The sequence below is a fragment of the Syngnathus acus genome, chromosome 10, assembly GCF_901709675.1.
Source record: "Syngnathus acus chromosome 10, fSynAcu1.2, whole genome shotgun sequence".
Lineage (NCBI taxonomy): Eukaryota > Metazoa > Chordata > Actinopteri > Syngnathiformes > Syngnathidae > Syngnathus > Syngnathus acus.
The window spans coordinates 2,431,074-2,449,226 of record NC_051095.1 but is presented as its reverse complement, the minus strand read 5'-3'; the positions used below and the strand labels follow the sequence as shown (position 1 = coordinate 2,449,226).

The 18,153-nt window shown below is 45.6% G+C and overlaps 2 protein-coding genes across 11 annotated transcripts in view; both read left to right on the top strand.

Moving 5' to 3' along the window:
• The window catches only part of LOC119129646 (C-type mannose receptor 2-like), a 902,042-nt gene that overhangs the window by 341,688 nt on the left and 542,201 nt on the right, over positions 1–18,153 (top strand). The window lies entirely within an intron of this gene.
• The window catches only part of LOC119128075 (neurexin-2-like), a 250,844-nt gene that overhangs the window by 36,775 nt on the left and 195,916 nt on the right, over positions 1–18,153 (top strand). For 8 of the 10 annotated variants that reach the window (XM_037260160.1, XM_037260158.1, XM_037260162.1 and 5 more), the window contains exon 1: positions 1,837–2,032. The exons of 1 other annotated variant lie outside the window; for it this stretch is intronic. The gene's annotated coding sequence lies outside the window, so the exon portion shown is untranslated. Of the gene's footprint in view, positions 1–1,836; positions 2,037–18,153 lie in introns of those variants that run through there. One more of the 10 variants, XM_037260156.1, reaches the window with a different exon arrangement.

The following is an 18,153-nucleotide window of genomic DNA, read 5'->3' as shown; positions in this document are numbered from 1 at the left end:
AACATGATGGAGTGGAATATCATGTTATTTGCACTCACCTGGAAGTGCGCCACACCACCAAACAGCTTTCTGCAAAATGTGCTGATGTTTGCACCGCTGTGCACATGAAGGGCAAATATGTTGGGAGCCATCATCCCGCATCATCGAATCATCAGCAGCCCTTCAGGATGGTAGTCTTTTAATAATAACTTTAATAACTGCTCGAACTCAAATGTCCTACAATTAAAGCAAAACTGGGCTAATTACCGTTGGCAATAAAAAAAAGAGGATTGCTGAGAGTAAGCACTTGGAGCATCTTTAAAAGCCAAAAACTACTAAAGCAGCCTTTTGAGCTTGGCAGATTTGAGTCAAGTAGTGTCGCCTGGAGTTCAAAGCAAACATGGTGAAGCAGCATTTGGCGGTTATGCCGTAAATGGGATAAGCGGAGTTGAAGTTAACCCCGATGCTTTTAAACCAAGTTCAAAATGATTAATGAATGAATTTACGTCTTACGTTCCGCTCTACCTTCTGCTCGTAATTCTTTTCTTTATCCACGTTCCTTTTAAATGTCTTTAGTTTGTTAAATGCTCTTAGCGCCTTTCCACACTTGCCTGCAATTCACATCGCCGAGTGGCCTTTCTGACGCATTCATCTTTTTTGCTTTTGTTGGAATGCATGGCTTGCTGCTGCTGTTCCTGCCACATGATGTCAGATGTTTCTTCAACACTGCACAAATGAGCCGGTGTCATTTTGAAAGACGTTATGTAAAGCGTTATGTAGAAAAAGGAAAAAAAAAAATATCATCAGTATGCTTGGGTTCTCCGAGTGAAAATATAGCAACGGCCCCTCTGTCGATTGTATTGTATTTAGGTTTGGAAAAAGCAATGCGTCTCTGACACCCTCCTATAATTGATGGCGGGCGCCTGCGTACGTTCATTGAGCACTGACGCCGGCCGCCATGCTTGCACCACAATGTAAAAGCTCTCCAAAGACTCGCTATTGACTCGCGTATCAATAGTGGAGGCGGGTTCAATGCTACCCATTGACCATCCAGTCAAGTGGAAGGCAGCCTTTTATTTCGTTTGTTTGAAAGTTGATGTGCCCGGTAAAGGAGCATGTGACTGTCACATTTATATTTTCCAAGGAAAAAAATATTAAGGAAGAAATGCCTGCTTATTTCTCCCTCCTTAGGCGAGTTCATATATAAACATATGAACAGGCAGCTGTCATCTGCCTCGAAGCTGTCTTAACACCATCAGCGCTTATCGAAACCTTGAATTTTTAAAACTACTATAAACCACGAGACGCGTTCGATCGCATGTTTCCAGCCCTGATGGCGATTATTTCTCTTTGGGCGAGGTCATCTATATGAACACCAAGTTATGCCTCATGCACCCCCTTTCTGATTTCACAAACGATTAAAATGTGCCCAACCAACTAGTATTTTTCTATTCGTGTAAGGTTTGTTTACATACTTATACTACCAAAACAGCAAAGAGAACACATTTTATTTCATCCTCATTAGATCGCAGATGAACAAATTATTTCTATTTTGATTATTTCTATTATTTATTATTATTATTACAACTAATAATACTACTAGTAATGATCATTTTTATCATGTATCTATCTTGGGGTAGAAAAATAAGTAGCTGCAGTAGCATCAAGCAGCCTGCGAGGGGCGCGCGTGAGCACCTCCACCTGGCAGTAAATGGAAGTGCACCAGACACCCCAAGAAACAGCACGCCAACACAATAAAAGTTCTCAGGAGCTCCAAGAGCTGCCAAGCTTTTATTTTGAAAGCAGCGGCCAACTCGCGTCCTTTCTGCACATCCGGTTCTCGCTGCAGGTGGAGCGCTTCGCCCGTCCAGGAGCGTTCACATCTGTCTCGAAGGACAGACGCTGCGCTGCCTGCTGATGCTGGGCGCTGTGGAAATCTGCTCTGGATAAAGACGCGGGGGAGACACGCGTGACACACTGCCACACTTGTGTGTATGTGTTTTTTTTTCTTCCAAAAATTGGACAATAATCAGGCGCGGACTGCAGCAGGAACGTAAGTAAGGACTTTTCGATTCTTTGCTGCGGTTTAATGATGACGGGGAAGGCAGACAATGCAAACAGAGGCGCGAGCTACAACGGCATTTGGTTTTGGTTGCCATTACGCAAACGGTGCGTAATTGGTCCACGGTGGCTGTCGGATTGGAGGGACCGTGACGCTTTCTGCACCGTTGTGCGTTTATCTACGCCGGGATCTGTTTCGAAGCCACGTGTGTTATTTATCGGTGCCCAATGACGGCAAAAAAAGTGTCTTTTGTGTGCGTGCGTTTGTGTGTGTGTGTTTTTATTTTTTACGTATGTTGTCACGCCAGTAATCTAACAGGTTCTGCCTCATTGGACTGTAATCATATTGTTTGCTTGCTTGCAGTTACGCACGCGTTACGTACAACTTTTGCGCACGCCCCTTCACCCCCCCCCCCCACAAAAAGAAATCGTGTTGCCCCCCCCCCCCCCCCGCACCTTTTTCTTTTCTTAAAAGCTTCTGAGACCCAAAAGAATAATCACAAAGAATTTGCGTGACAGTTGCACTGCCCCTGTATCATTGATCTGTTCCTAATAATTTGACCACCCCCATGACTCTGCCCGGTGGTCTCCAGTGTTGAGTATTAGTCATGCACGCTTGGAAGTTGCAGCCTCGGCCCGATGGAGGCTGCGCCGTCTCATCTTTTCATCATCCGGGCACGTCGGTGGCGAGTGTGAAAATTGGAGGGAATGGAGAATGGGAATTGGGTAATCTCGCTGTAATCCCTGGCACGGCGGGCCGAGAGACATGCGGTCTGCCTCATTAACTCTCTCCTCTGCCGCTCCCTGCCTGGCCCTCATCCATCTTCCCCGCTCATCTGTCCGGCTTGCCAACCAGGAGAGGTTAAAGGAGCTTAAGGGAGTCATAAAGGCACACACTTGCATAAAAAGGAGAGGATATACACAATAGGAAAATGACGGATTTCCCCCTTGCCCGCCCCCGCCCCCTACTCCACTCATTCTCCGTTGGGTGTTTGATGGAAGACGTGCCCGCCCAGCTTCCCCCCCGCCGCACTTGTCTTCTCACTTTTCCTTTTGATGAAACGGCGAGGGAGGAAGGCCCATCATGCACACTGAAGGACCTTTCGTTGTTTTCTGAATGATTGCGTGCATGAATCTGGAAGGGAGAACGGCGGCGGCGGCGGAGGAGAGGGGCTGAGAGGAAAGAAAGCCAGAGTGAGGATTCAGTGGGGACTTATTGATTGGATCAGGTTTCCCTTCCTGGGGGTTGCCATGGCGGCAAAATTCCGGCTTAGGTTAAATCTATGGTTCATATTAGCAAGGGTTGCTTTTGCATTGTATGTTGGCCTTTCGTCCACATGGAAAGCAGATACTGCGTAATCATATTTACAATATTTTGAAGAGCAATAATGACGTCATCACGCCCCATCTTGGGCCTATCTGTTATTTGCCAAGTCACTTGTTAGTATTTTAACAAGTCAAAATTTGGGACGTTCCAGACTGGAAAGATGAATTTTGCAATCGCTTAAATTTTCTTGATTCTTTTTTTTCTTCTTCTTCGACTTCGAGGGGATCAATTAGCGCCCTCTATTGACCCTGATCGAATTTGTTCCCTCAAATTGCTGCTGGTCTTACGCTCTTTACCACCAACTAGCAATGCCGCCAATTCGCCGTAGTCAGAAGTGAAGCCAGTGGCGGCCATCTTGCGTTGCCAATCAGCAATCCCGCCGAACTTGAAAATATTGTAATTCCTCTCATATTATTTTGTGTCACGTGTTTTTCCTGTAAGATGGCTACCCGCTAACTTCAGCTCGTCTTTAAACCGCCTCACAGTTAAGGGTTACAGCGCCCCCTGTTGCCTCGGCAGACACTTGACAGCCAGCTCTCATTCCTCTCCATCGAGGGCCGCAAAGGAAATTTGGCAAAATCGTTGTGTGATGGCGCCACTTGAGTTCAAAGCGCGGCGCCGCTTTTAATAATGCGCCTTTGGTCTTCCTAATTGAGGAACCGTTGAGGGACTCGTCGGAAGAATCCCGGGTTCTGCAGCCTAGCGTATTCCACAAAGATTGGGTCATGAATTAATTCAGCGTGGCGCGCAAGTACATCTGAATGTTTGATGAGTTTTTTTTTTTTAATCCCCTCTTCAAATATGTAATCTCAGACCCCCGTTTTTTTTTTTTTTTTTTCCCCCCCGTTTCTCAGTAACCCTGCAAAAAGCACACACCACCAATGAATTAATGAAGACGCTCTTTGTAGCCTCCAGCAATCGCCTGAGATGGAATATTTGCAGGAGCTTATTGCTCAGCTTTTGGGAGAAAAATTCTTGGAAGCACATTTAAGGAAGAAAGTGCGTGTTTATAAGAACAGAAGTCGGCGCTACGACCATCTTTCCGTGATATTTCGATCTACTTATACATTCTGTGCTTGCAATTTTTTTTTTTTTCCATGCCAGTTTTGGGAAGGCCCTTTTCCGTTCAGGGCAGGAGCTCAGGTCCGACATGAGCAGAGACATTCGGAAGCTGCGATTGGCTTTGCGACTGCAAAGTGGAGCAGGTTGCGTAACGGCAATACGGGACACGCGTAAGAGTTTTACGCTCATAATTGAGGCGTGGGCGTTTGAAACTAATCCGAGTGTTGCTGTGGGATATCGCTCAGCCACGCAATTTCCACTTTTGCATCACCGCACCGTTTGTTTGTATCACCGTTTTGCTGACAAAGTGAACCAAACGGAACCCTCAAATCGAAACTGCAAAGTCATAAAGAGCTATCGTTTTCCCTCTAATTGCTTTTCAATACTTTTATCACGTTGACACTTGACCTTTACATCTTAAGCACTTGAAGACTTGGAACGAGTAGAATGGGGGATTTAAGAGTGCAACAATTATCTCCATTAGTGGACATTGTTCCTCAAAGGACGGATGTGGGCACTGGGTTTTGTGTTTTTTTTTTTTTTTTACAAATTGTGGAATATTTTGATTGTAAATTATCAAAGATAGAAATTGCAGACTTTGTAGTGATTGTTTGCGTTGATACAGCTGTTTTTTTGTTTGTTTTGTTTTTACGGAACCCCCAATGTAAATCTCTCCCAATTATGTGGTAAAAAAAAAATTACATTTTAAAAATAAATAAATAAAATAAATAATAATAAAAAATATATAATAAAATTATGAATAAGAGAAAAGATGATTAAAATGAACCCAAGAATGTACATTGATGACATTTAAACCCATTTACAAAAAAGATTTGAAGGCACTTAAAAAGCAATTGACATAAATAAAAAAAAAAGTCATTTGATGAAATTATTATAGTTATTATCGTTGTCAACCGTGACTGCATGGACGTCACAGAGAGAGAAGGCCATTTAGGTCATTTCTTATAATTTTTTCTTTAATTCCAACGTGACAACCATCAGCTTCGGGTTGGCGTGGCCCTTTTAGAGCGCCTCATTGTTGGCCGCAAGTGTGCGTACCGTGTGATTAAAATTCAGAAATATATCAACAATTTGTTCAAAACGCTGGAGAATCTGGCTGAATTCTTAACACACCGTCTCGCCGTACAAAATGCAGACAAACTCACCAGTCTGACCACGGCCACGTTTCTTTTCAAACCAATCCGCGGCATCAATCTTGCGTGTCGGCGGCGTCTTTATTGATGCTCCAACCCCGTTTGTCAGGGACAAACGAGCCACATTCATGCTGAGTCAGCACTTTACTTTGTCTGCCGGAAGCGAAAATGCGCCGAGTGACTGCGTTAAAGCTTCCTCGTCAGTGGCGTCCAGCATGGATTTGTTTTATCATCAGGCTCAAAAAAAATGCAACACAAAGCTAATTTTGGAGTCAGCGTGTTTTATTTGGTTAATCAGTGGCCGAGAATCAATGGCGCGATAATGTTACAAGATCACGCTTTGCAATTCATGGCTGGCAAATGAAATGAGCCCAAATTGTGTTGGGCTCAGAGCCACGCTCCCAATCAATGCTACTAATTGTTGGGCTTTAGCACGTAGCAGGTTTCCAAGCTCGACCCCCCCCCCCTCCTTCTCTTTGTATTTCCACCCTGCCGTTCCAAGAACGAGCAGTCCAAGATTCTTTTCAGCACTTAACGCCTCCTCCAAGCCACCGTGACGCACCATTTGGCCAGAGTGATTTGCGATTGGCACGTATGGGTGACACGCACCTCCTATTCTCCTGGTGAGCTCCTGGAATGATGCGGCGCTTTGACACGGTGCCCACGCTGTGTGTGTGTGTGTGTGTGTGTGTCACGCAGATGGTGTCAGCGGCAGATATGCTCCGTCCGGCCCATTCTGACAGAATGGATCCCCGGGAACGTATCAGAACACAGACAGCATATGAAATTGCTCTGTCACCTAAATGAATGTTTGACAATTGAGCTCTGACAAAACTAGCAACACGCTGGAGTTAGCGTAGCCATTCATTTCGGTCTGGAAAGGGTCCATGAAGTATTTTCGTTGCCGTGTGTCAAACGTTGGCCGGCTTTTATTTTCAAGTGGCACTTGTAAGCGTTGACTGCTGCCCATTTTGCCGTTGTCAGACTTCAGGACCACGGACAGCATCAAGGCATATACGTGGAGCTGTTCTTTTTTTTCCCCCTGCTCTGCGCCTGCTAGACGCAGCTGCTGTATCCCCCCCCCCACTATTTCTTTATTGACTCTCGTGAAGCCGGTGGGAAGATCTTACAGGCCATGTAGGACAAGTCTACGATGATTATATCTGATTTACAGTCCTCCTTGTGACGAGCCCACACACGCTTTCTCGCACTCGTCTACCTTTCCCCGGTCCCACCTCGCTTTCCTCCCCTTTTTCTTTTGATATCAAGCGCTAGACATGAGAGCCGAAGAATTTAGGCTGGAAGCGAAAAATGCGCCGAGTGGAGCTGTTTGATGTTTTGGTCGCTCCTCTTACCGCCGGGTCACATGTGTGTCGTTTTGACATTGAGTACATCAAAACCGATGGCGCAACGGTGCTCCATGGAGCTATATTAGGATCTCATCGGGAAACGTCCGATAGGTAATCTACTCTGGAGATTGAGCGTGATGCATATGCATGCGCGCAGTGGCCAGTACGTGTCCCGGGGCCCCACCTGTCGGACAAAGCGGGATGAAGTCTGTTTGCTGATGCAGCAGCCGAGGTGTCACCTTAGCTGTGCGCCTTGGTCCTGATAGGCCGCGGCACAGAGCAGAGACAGCTGCTACATACAAAGAGAGCGAGAGAGGCGCGAGGAAGGTTATAGATGGTAAACAAAGGGGCTTTTTGTCTGAGAATTCTTTTAGCATCAGGTCTTTTCTCTGTGTTCTAGTTGTGATTCATCAAGCTGCAGGATTCCCACAGTCAGCTTAAGAAATCAATCAGTCAATCAAATGGGCTAACGGATAGCATCTATGTTGCGGTGGGTGTAGCAACACAGACAACAGTAGCCACGGGAATATATTCTTTATCCTCTGGGTAGAATGGCTAATATTCGCTGAAGGATGCAATTGATAGTGAATTGAAGCAAAAAAAAAAATCTGTAAAATTACATATTTTTTTTAGAGGTCTTTTCCTCATTCAAAACACATTCCAATGTTTTTTTTATGATGGATAAATGGCATTTCCGTTCATTTAGATGAGAAAAAACCAATTGTGACGCAACAAATTAAACTCGTTTGTAAACAAACCACTGCGTCTGAGGAAAAGCAACCAATCAGAGACAAGGGAACGTGACTCACCTGTGTCAACAGGCCGTAATAGCTTCTCAGCTATGTTCCTGGAATATTTGGAGTATTTATTGTGGTTTGATTTTAAAGTCCGCTGCAGTTTAGTAGTAGCGATTTAAGCTAACCCATCAGGGTGAATTGAAGACGGCAGCGTGTATTGCTTCCAATCAGTTAGCTCTGGCCCAAAAGAGGAGGTGAATAATATTAAAGGAGACTGACTGAGCAAAATGATTGCAATGGGGGGGAAAAAAAATGGTTCCACCTCTTGACTCCAATCCAGAGAGAGAAAGTTGAGCAAAAAATGTTTTGACATTGACTCACCTTGAGTGCTCATCATTTTTTTTTTTTTCTGTCCCCTCGCTGCTTAATAACTTTATTGCCCTTCGGGGCACGCTAATGCTATTGTGGCTGTTTGCGCGCAAGCTGCTAGCTAATAGCGTTCACCTCTAGATGTTATTTCCCGCCGCTCACGTGGCTCGACATTGCGTGTATGCAAATGAGCAAGCCCCCCTAATGTATTTTGGGAGCGCATTTGCTCGCACGGACACACCCGCTAATTAGTAAATTCATCAACGGCGGCTTGAGTGAGATGCCTTCTTTCCTCGTCTTTGCAAATGCTAAATGATGATGTCCCAATACTTTTGAGCCACACGTTGGTGAAGGCGTTAAACTTGTGGGACGAGGTATGACGCCGCGAGGACACTGCAGCTATCATCCATTCTGATTAGAGAGAGAGAGAGAGAGAGTGAGAAAGAGAGGTACCAAAAGCACACGGGGTGGGGGGGGGGCACACACACCTCCGTGAACGAATGACAAAGGCGAGGAGAGAACCAGGCAGCCGAGTTGCAGTGTCGCGCTCAACGCGAAACAAAACGTTTCACCGCAGAGGCTCACTATTGTGAATCTCCAGAAGTGGGCGGAGCCGCAGAGACGCTCGCCGCAGGCCGAACACGTGACGTTTAACGCTTTTTCCCACAGATTGGAAAATACAAGTAAACAGATTCAGGAAAATGCAAAGGCGGTGAATATTCTTTGGCCCAACGACCACATTAAAGGTCGAGAAAAAATGGCAATCGTGTGAGGACGGAGAATCCCTCGGGCCTCGATGCTATCGACGAGGCGTCTCCATTCCAAAACGGATGATATTCTATGGTGGGTGATTGTCAGTGGCGGATCTAGGGTTTTGTTTTTAGGGGGGCCATGGGGTTATCTCAGGGGGCCCGCAAAACAACAATTACAAACCAAACAAATTCTTCAAAAAATGCTGATAAACATTTATTATATGGTCCTTTGGTGGAAATAAAGAAAGAATATTCCAGATAAAAAAAGTCAATCATCTGCCCTAATAATTGTTTTTTATTATTTGAGATATTTTATAATTATTTTTGAGTTATTTAAACGATGCCCCCCCGTGGCCCCCCTCTACCTCCGCCAGTGATGATTGTCCTTCATTATTTTCTCAGTGTCAGACTCTCCCGGTTTTACTTTCGTCGACATACATGGACGATTAAACTTCTTCCTATTCCCCAAATGGATCCCGGCTATTGGATGATTTTTTTTCCCACTCGCAGCCACGAGGGAGCAATGGCGGATCCTGGCCGGCCTTTGAGACACCAAGTCTGTGTAAACAAGGCAAGATTATGTTCTAAGCTGCCTTTTGTACAGCCTCTGCCCAGTGGTATGTGAAGGTTTCATAATTGAATTAACCCCGAGCTTACGGCCTGATGTCGAGTTCAAACGCGACACTGTTTTCTGCTCATTACTGGGGAATTGAGGTCAAGGAGATGCGTTTGCGTTAAAGATAACCCCCCCCCCCCCCCCCCCAAGTCCCACACGAGACCGAAATGTATCCAATCTGCATTATCTCGCTTGATTTAGATCTCATCCCGGGACGCGGCGATGATTGCCTCCTCATCACGAGCCGTGTAAATCTGGAGAAAGTTGAACAGCTGTCAGACGCATCCATCAAGCCAGGCCCTCCGAGCACTTAGAGAGCTGGAAATAAATGCCGTCATTTATCCGGCGGAGCGGATCGCGTGAATGCACTTTTTGCACCGGAGGGGGGGGGCGGAGTAGCCTGCGTGCATTAGTGCCATTGCGGTCAGTTAGCTGCAATGCTAACATAATCAAAGATTGGGCTCAAAGATTGGGCTCAAAGATTTTTACCGTTTGTTGAGAATCCAAACGAGAATGACATACAAGCTGCGTGTTTGGCAGCGGTTGTGTCCCAGCTGACAGGATCTCAATCCAATCTCTTGCTATCATCTTGTAATTTGCTGTTTTGTTCCCTTGGATCCAGACGAAGTTCTGGATCTGGATGAAACCAGCCCGTCTTTCTTAGCATTCACTGTAATCCCGAGCGAGTGTGGAAAATTGGCACTCGTTCATTTCCATCTTCATTTCCTTCCAAAAACGTTTTCTACCATTTTCGAGTCTTGCGTGGCAGCAAACGCGCTTAAAAAAACGACATGCTCATTGGCTAATCGGTTTTGGTAGACCGTGGCTCGCGACGACGGTTCTGCACCCGGCTGCATAATGAGGATTAAAACACGAGACACGCTCGGAGACGTCTCTGCGCACCAACACACGGCAAAATCCAGCGTCCTGATTGGACAAGCGTCATCCCCCGATCGAGGTCCGAGAATACCTGGCTGGAGTGAGGTCAGGTTAGCTAGCATAGAACCCGAAGCTAACACCAAGTATGATCCATTATTTTTGAGTGCTCCCTCTTGGGAAGAAAATGGGTTTGGTTTTCTTTTGAATGGGATGTAAAAGCTTCCAAATGTGCCTCTGGCATGATTTCAACAGACATCCTCCTTCCTCCCACAGTCGCCTGTCCCCCCCACGAGCCCCCCCGCCGGACTTGTTTTTACACTCCCACTCCCAGTTGACTGCAGCTCGAGGGGTGTTTTGACTCCGCCGGGTTTGAATTTTGTCACATCCCAACCACAGCTTAACTTGTGTCTCACTCCAGTTGGGGGGCAAAAAAAAGCATTTCGAGCTGACTACTCGCCATTCGAGTCTGTTTGCTTTGGTCAATGACCGATAAGTTTATTGGCTCGGTACGCTGCTTGGCAACAAGAACCTCCTGCACGTCATCCCCGGGCACGTTGATCATTTTCCTAATGACCAAAATCAGGAAGCAGCCGGCGTTGGCCTGTAGGCTGCGTTGCTTTGCGTGTGCAGATGGAAAGGGCCTAATTGGATGCTTATTGGTCCCCGCTTCTGCTGGCGCTGCCCTCACACTCTGACTCATTTGCATTGTTTGGGGACGATGGAATTTTTGTGCACCCAGTGTTTCAAATGTCAACTCTGTGGCCTTAATGTCGTCTGTGTTTGTAAGTACATGTGGAAGTAGCAGGGGGACCATCGCTGTAAAGTGCCGCCGGTGTCCTCATCATAAAAATGTGGCCCAGTAATGAAACCCCGAGGTCTTAATCCAGGTCGTGCAGTGATACAAGGCTCGAGAAAACTGCTTTTTTATTTTCAGCGGTTTTGAGGAGCAAATCAATTACTTCTATTTGAAGAGCATCTTTGTAATTTCGAGAAACAATTTTTTTGTTCGTCGGTTAATCCCAGGGACCCAACGCAAGGAATTTATTGAGCAATGAAAATACGACAATATAACGAGGCTATTTTTGTATTTGAGTGAATTCCAGAAAATGTTTTTTACGTAATTGAGTAATGGGAGAAATTATGACATTTCGACGTAACGATTTCGACATGACAAAGAGCCACCAACCAATGCAAACGTACATTGAGAAAAATTCATCTGAATTCTTTTTACATTTTTAAAATATCAATCATTTTACCGACGAAGTAATTGTCGTACGAGATGCAAAATTATCAAAAGAATTCTGAATACGGTTCAGTTGCACAACTTAGTCACATTGCTTTATATATTTTATAATGGTCAAAAGATTTCGCAACAATATTTTTTTGTATTTATAATTCAATTATTGTTTCGGTATTTTTGGGGCGACTATTAGCTACAATGTTTGTATCGCGTGGGTAAATAATAATCATGTGATTTAAAAACATTTGTCCATGTAAATAACACAATGTTCTTGAAGTTCAACCTTTTTTCAAAGGCGCTGACTCAGCATATAATTTAACCAGAACATTCCACAGAAACTTCTCACATGTCATCTGCCATTTGTGCTGACGTGGGCCTAGCTCAATTTTCTTCAAGGCATCCTTAAATTTTAATGATTGGACAATTGCTCTCTGAAATGATGGAAATGACGTGAGCGTCATTTCAAATGCGAGACCTCGGAATCGCTTTCTCCGCCTCCAGTAGCAGACTGAGGAAGTCACTGACGCCACCGCTTGCTCGGCGAAGATGCGAGAGAAGTAATAGAAAGACACTCGAGATGCTTTCCCATTAAAAGTCCAAACAAGAATCAGTGGAGCGCGATTGCTGTGACTGCACCGCATCAGCATTTGCACTCAATGAATTGATCGCTCGATGACGGCGAGACGTTTAGCTCGGTTAACATTTCAATGACTCGAATTTATGCCTTTCACGCCGTTGCGTCGGACGGCAATCCATCTGAATATGATTTCACCTTCTCAGCCTCAGCCTTTAATCAAGCTAGCGTTGAAGGACCGATGGTTTCCAATACAAGCGGAGTTAATTTTTTGCAGCTCCACCTACATGTAGTGAAAATCATTTTGTTCATTTGGACTCTCGTGGGTCGAGAGTGTGAGCTGCTGTCGTCAGAGCGCGTTAAGTCACAAATAGCACTCTTGGGTCTTATTCAATCAGACATGCTTTCTGTGGCTCAGCGTGGCGCGTATCAGCGTCGCTTTAGAGGCCCCACGCCTCCGACGAGTTCTCTTCCGTCGCCGCTCCCTCCCGCCGCGAATCGCCAAAACGCCGAAGAGGGAGCGGCTGTCCCACTGTGGCGGGAAAAGGTTTGAGGCCTGACAGACTGACAGCTACAAAACATAATAACAAAATGGGCGACAGTCAAGTCGGAAACTCCTCACAAAGCGGCAATGATAATCATTCTTGGCAGAAGATAAAGAATCTATGCTCCGCCAATCGTGTTCAAATATCCAAGGGTTCTAATGCTGCAGCATGGATGCTAATCTTTAGCCTTTCGTTTGTTAGCATGACGCTAAATGCACATTTAAGCACCTTATACGTAAACTTGCAAAAGTTGCCATGCGTAATTTGAAGTTTCTATTTAAGGGAATGTTGGCCATCTGCCAAACTTGTCGTGAAGTGAGTTAAATTGCGTTTTTTTCCAAATCTCTCCACGTCTCAAAATCGGAATAGAAGTATGAGTAGTTTTAGTATGCGTCGTGGTAGCTAGCTTGTCTGTGTGTGTGTTTTGTGGACCGGACACCTTGGAGACACTTGGACCAACCCCGTTATCAAATAAATGTTTGTAATGCACCGATATGAATCAGTCGGGCTCCGGCTTGGACGGGCTAATCGGCCGGGATGTGTTGACACGCGACAGTTCCCTGGTGACGACCTTGCGGCGATATCAAGATGTTTGCGGTTGTTGGAATAGCGGACAATGAGCCTCCCTCTGCTTGTGAACGGCAAGTTCAGCACGCTAAGAAGCCAATCGCGAATTGCCTCCGGGGGCCTCCGAAAATATGTCGGAATCCTGCGTAGCTTTTCATCTGCATTCAGCGCTCCTTGAGGAGACTTTGGCAGGGATAAAAGGTGGGCAGATAACAGCAGCCGACATTCGCTGAAGTTCTCTTCCAAAAAGGCGGCGGCCGAGATAGTGTGAGGTGACACATCAGTGGAATGGATTGGTTTTCATTTAAAAACAACAGCCAGAGCGCCGTTCAACAGACCAGGGGGGGGGGGATGGGTGATTCCGGAACAGGCGTCTCCATAATTCATTCCCAGCTGTGGCTAGAAAAATCCTTCATTCCACTTGAAATAATACATGATCAGTCCGCCACAGACACACCCTTGTTAATTTTGCACGACCGTCTGCTTTCAAGGGACTACTTCAAATCAATCACCGTCCCGAAAAAGCCTTCCTTTTTCATCGCCGTGCTCTGGTTTCATTGAGAATTATTAGCGGATTGCAAAGCGGCGAGGGCCTTGTCTCAAATGGTTACGGGGGGCTCCGCTTTGAAGGCACTGACATCTGCCCAAAGAATCTCCTGTTGAAATATGCAACTCGGAGTGCCTTCGCCCATCCCGTGCGTGAAATGGGCCAGCATTCTGCTTGAAGTCGGGTGCCACTTTTAATTCTCGTCCCTCTCCGATGGGCCAGTCATGTACCTGCTCTCCAGAATTAGTAGCACTCTAAAGTATCCCCTTTTGGACTTGGACATGTGTCTACTTTTAGATATAAAACACATTCTTGTGCCCTCATAATACCTCAGTCAGCGCCAGCCCAGTTAAAACAGACATATGACGTCTAAAGTCGTCAATGGCAGTGAATGAGATACTGTCCCCAAAGATCGTCTACGTATAAAACACACTCTTGTGACCTTATTATACCTCATTCAGTGGCAGCTCAGTTAAAACAGACGTTTGACGTCTAAAGTCGTCAATGGCAGTGAATGCGATACTGTCGCCAAAGATCTTTTTATATTTTAAAGTGAAAATAGCCTTGGCACATTGAATTGTTGCCCACAACTGCGGCAAATTTGAATGATTAGGAAAAAAATTGGCAAGTACGATAGATTATCATTCGATGACGGTTCGATTTTGAGGCGAAACGATTCGGTTTGATTCAGTGGGATTAAGATTCGGCCTGGTTTGACTCATTTTGACATGCATATGAACAAACCTGTCAGTACTGTAGATGTGTCAGGAATTATTTCTCTACTAAAAGTTGATTCCATCCGTATTTTAAAAAACTGTATTTTAAAGTGGAACAAATCGATTTGATTTGATGCAGTTACACCTTTTAAAAACGACGTTCTGATTCAAATCGGGTTTTGTTACATTCCTATATGTTTGAGACGCGGGAATATACGCTCGTTTTGGCTAGGCCTGGAAAATCAAATGATCAATCAATCAAAAATCTCCAAACGTCGTACTATGTTCAGCTTGTTTTCAATTGTCAATTATTTTACTGGTTCTTTTATCACAAATTTAGGTTTTATTACCTGAGATGTTTCGGCTATCACTTCCGCCTTCATCAGCGTATAATGTCACCAACAATAATAATTATTATTATGATGTGTGTGCATCCACGAGGAGTCCACGTTACATTTCATTTTTGTATTTTTTTTTTCTGATATTTTCGATAGATATTTTTCTGATAGTGTTGACTCTGCTGAAGGCGGAAGTGATAGCCGAAACATCTCAGGTAATGAAACCTAAATCATTCGTTTGTGATAAAAGAAGCAGTAAAAAAATCTCCAAACGACACATTTCTAAATTCACATTTCGTTTTTTAAGGTTCTGCTGTGGATAACTGGCTCGCTGCTAAGCAGCTTTGGAGGTTTCCCTTGCAATTTTGTGTATTTGACAAGGCTGCCGGCCGCCCTGACAAGTGTTGTTCGCCTCCCCTGGCACGCGCACGCCTCGTACCAAAGTGTCGTGACAAAGTCCAATTTGCTTTTTGTCCCTTCCCTCCCGCTACAGTAAGTTTTCACTGCAAGTGCCAAGGTGCTGTTCTAGATCCAACATGACATGTTACTCCCCCCCCCCCTTTTTTTTTTCACAACATGTTGGTATAGACTTGACGTCATGCTTTCATGACTTCACACTTAAATCAATTATGCTGAGTCATAACGGCCTCCCGCCTCGCCGTCTGACATCCCCGCTCACGGATAATCGCTTCACGATAGCCGCGTCGTTATCGGCTGCATCGCGCCACGCAATTCAGCATTTTTAATTCCGGATGCGTGTCTCGTGATATAACGTCAAGGTCGCCTGTACTCGCTCGGTCAAGTATCCGGTGGCGTGTAAATAAAGCTCGGAGAGTTTAATCGCAAAATTATGAATTGTTTAAGCCTTGACATCTCGGGTCGGCCTGATTAGACCACCTGTGCCTTGCTTCCGATTTATTAGCTAATAGGCTTAACGCTCTCTTGGGGGAGCGGGGGGTCGTCGGATCGACCTCACGACTCTTCCGTCTTCTTTCTCCGCGCCTGTTAAGCGTGGTAATCCCAGCTCACTTTTGCCCTGGGTTCCCGCTGCGAGCTTCCCCTTTGAACGCCGCCGGCGGGAGCCATTTTGTTTTTGAACGTGGCCGCAAACAACAGCAGACGATCCTGCACATTATATTCGCTCAATTTCAAGTGAATGAATTATTCAGGTTGTTGCTGCTCTGCATTTAGGGACCCATCTTCTTCGTGCACTTTGTTTTTTTTTCTTCTTCTTCTTCTTCTCCCCACCCCGCTTCCCCCGCGGGGTAGGAAGACACTCGGAAAAGAAGGGCAGGTTTTATTACTGCTTTGCTACTACTGCTGGGTGTGGAGTCATAAAAGCCGACAGCATCAGCCCTGACTTATCACTTGCAATATAAACATAATAACTCCACTGCGATGCTGCATTACACCGTAATTGACCCTTTCTCATCTGCAAAATGTAGACCATCATTTCCCGTTCATGTGTGGCCAAACCTTTGCGTGCGTGATGAAGTCAATTAATAAAAGGCGCTCCGACTTCATAAACGCCACAAGGAAATTCATTGCGATTGTAGTTTGTATTGTAACATTATTATAGCGCTCTTCTGCATTGCCACGTCGATGGAAACGACCTAATATGATCCAAAACAACTTGGGGAAATGTCTGTATTGTTGTAAATATCGTTTTTTTTGTCGGTCTCACTTGCCCTTGGTTAGTTGCACAATACAATTTCATGAAAAACACTTTAGACGGCAGTATAGCTAATAAATGCAAATTTACAGTGTTGCAAAATCATTTCCCTTCCAGCCATAAGATCAGCGAAGATAGTGTTGGATGAATGGATGCTTAGTTGTTTTCCAATTTAATTCAGGGCTCTATTTTTGTGAAGGCGTAAATCTGCAGATCGGAGGGAGGTCTGCATCGTTGTGGGGGTGGTCACAACCGGCAGCAGCTTGCCTTCTTTTTAAGTCGCGCAATCGAGTCTTGACATAGTGGAATCCCGCTCATAGTTAAAAAAAAAAATGCAATTGAATATTTCATAAATGAAATGCGTCGAGTTTTACTAGACTTACCACTTGGACGTGGTCTGACCAGGCCCAAGGTGTCAATCGTTTTTCTGCTATCAAATTGTGACTTCACCAGGCGCATATCCTAAACTGGCCAAACTATGGTCTGGGGGCCATTTGCGGCCTGCCTTCCATTTTTTTTAGTGGCCCGCAGCATATACTGAAAATAAAATTTGGCCAGGCCCACACCATTATTTTTACATGATTATTTATTTAAAAGGGTGTGTGATTGTTAAAAAAAATTAAAAATGTCACCACCCTAATAGCATTATTGCCCAAGTCTTGCCCAAGTGAAGAATTCCTTGCATCCTTCTATTTCTCTGTTTGCAGCCATTAGAGGAAAAACTTTAGACACCCCGACAGGAAGCAATTTGCCAAACTGGCATCCTTGCTGGCGTTGACACCATGGCCCAGAAAAGCGAGCCCCGAGAGTCCATCTCCACCATCTATGCAATATGTATTCGGGCTACGAAGATCCTTTCCGAGCACTTTGGGACCTCAAAAAGTTCGTGTCTGTTCACCTGACAAAAGGAAGTCCCTGCCTTTTGTGTTAAACCAACGCAAGGACACGAACAAATGTAGCCGGGACCGAAAGCACGGGTACGGATCGAGGTAAAAAGCTTCGAGCGAGAGCGAGTCGGGAGCGTTGCGTCTCAGGCAAACTCTGATCATAGAGATCGTGGCTGTTGCCGGATCAAAGGCTTTGTCAGTCAAAGCTCCTCAACTCTGCCTCAGCTTCTCTGGGAGGCCCGTACGCGGGAATAATTCATGACCAGAGACGCTCGCTCGCTCGCTCGCTCGCTCCAACGCGGGCCGCGACGAGCGGGGGTCGGCAGGTCTCCCGGCCTCTCCTTATCAATCCCCCGCCTCCCCGGCATGGAGATGAGAAAAGCCGCTGGGGGTCCGACTCCTCGGGCTCCGTTCTTGCTGAACATTCCCGCCGTTGAGTGTGGCGCCGCCGTTTGGCACGGTTGCCGAGATATTCAAGTTACGGGAGGGCAGGTGGGCGAACGTTGCTTTTTCTCGCCAGCGCCGGCGTATTTTTAGCTAGCTAATCCTTCAGTGGGGCAAGGAGTGAAATCGCACTCATCTCCAAGTTTCAAGTAGCATATGGTCGTCGCCCGCCCGCGTGAAAAGCGTTCAATCCTCCTCTGGCAGTCGCAAAAGCAAACAGCCTGGCTCGGAATACAAATCAACTGAAAAACTTGCTTGGTTTTTTCAGCATCAGATGAAATCGAGCTAAAAAGTCCAAATTTGACTGCTTAAGAAAAAGCAAAACATCCTTGTGTACT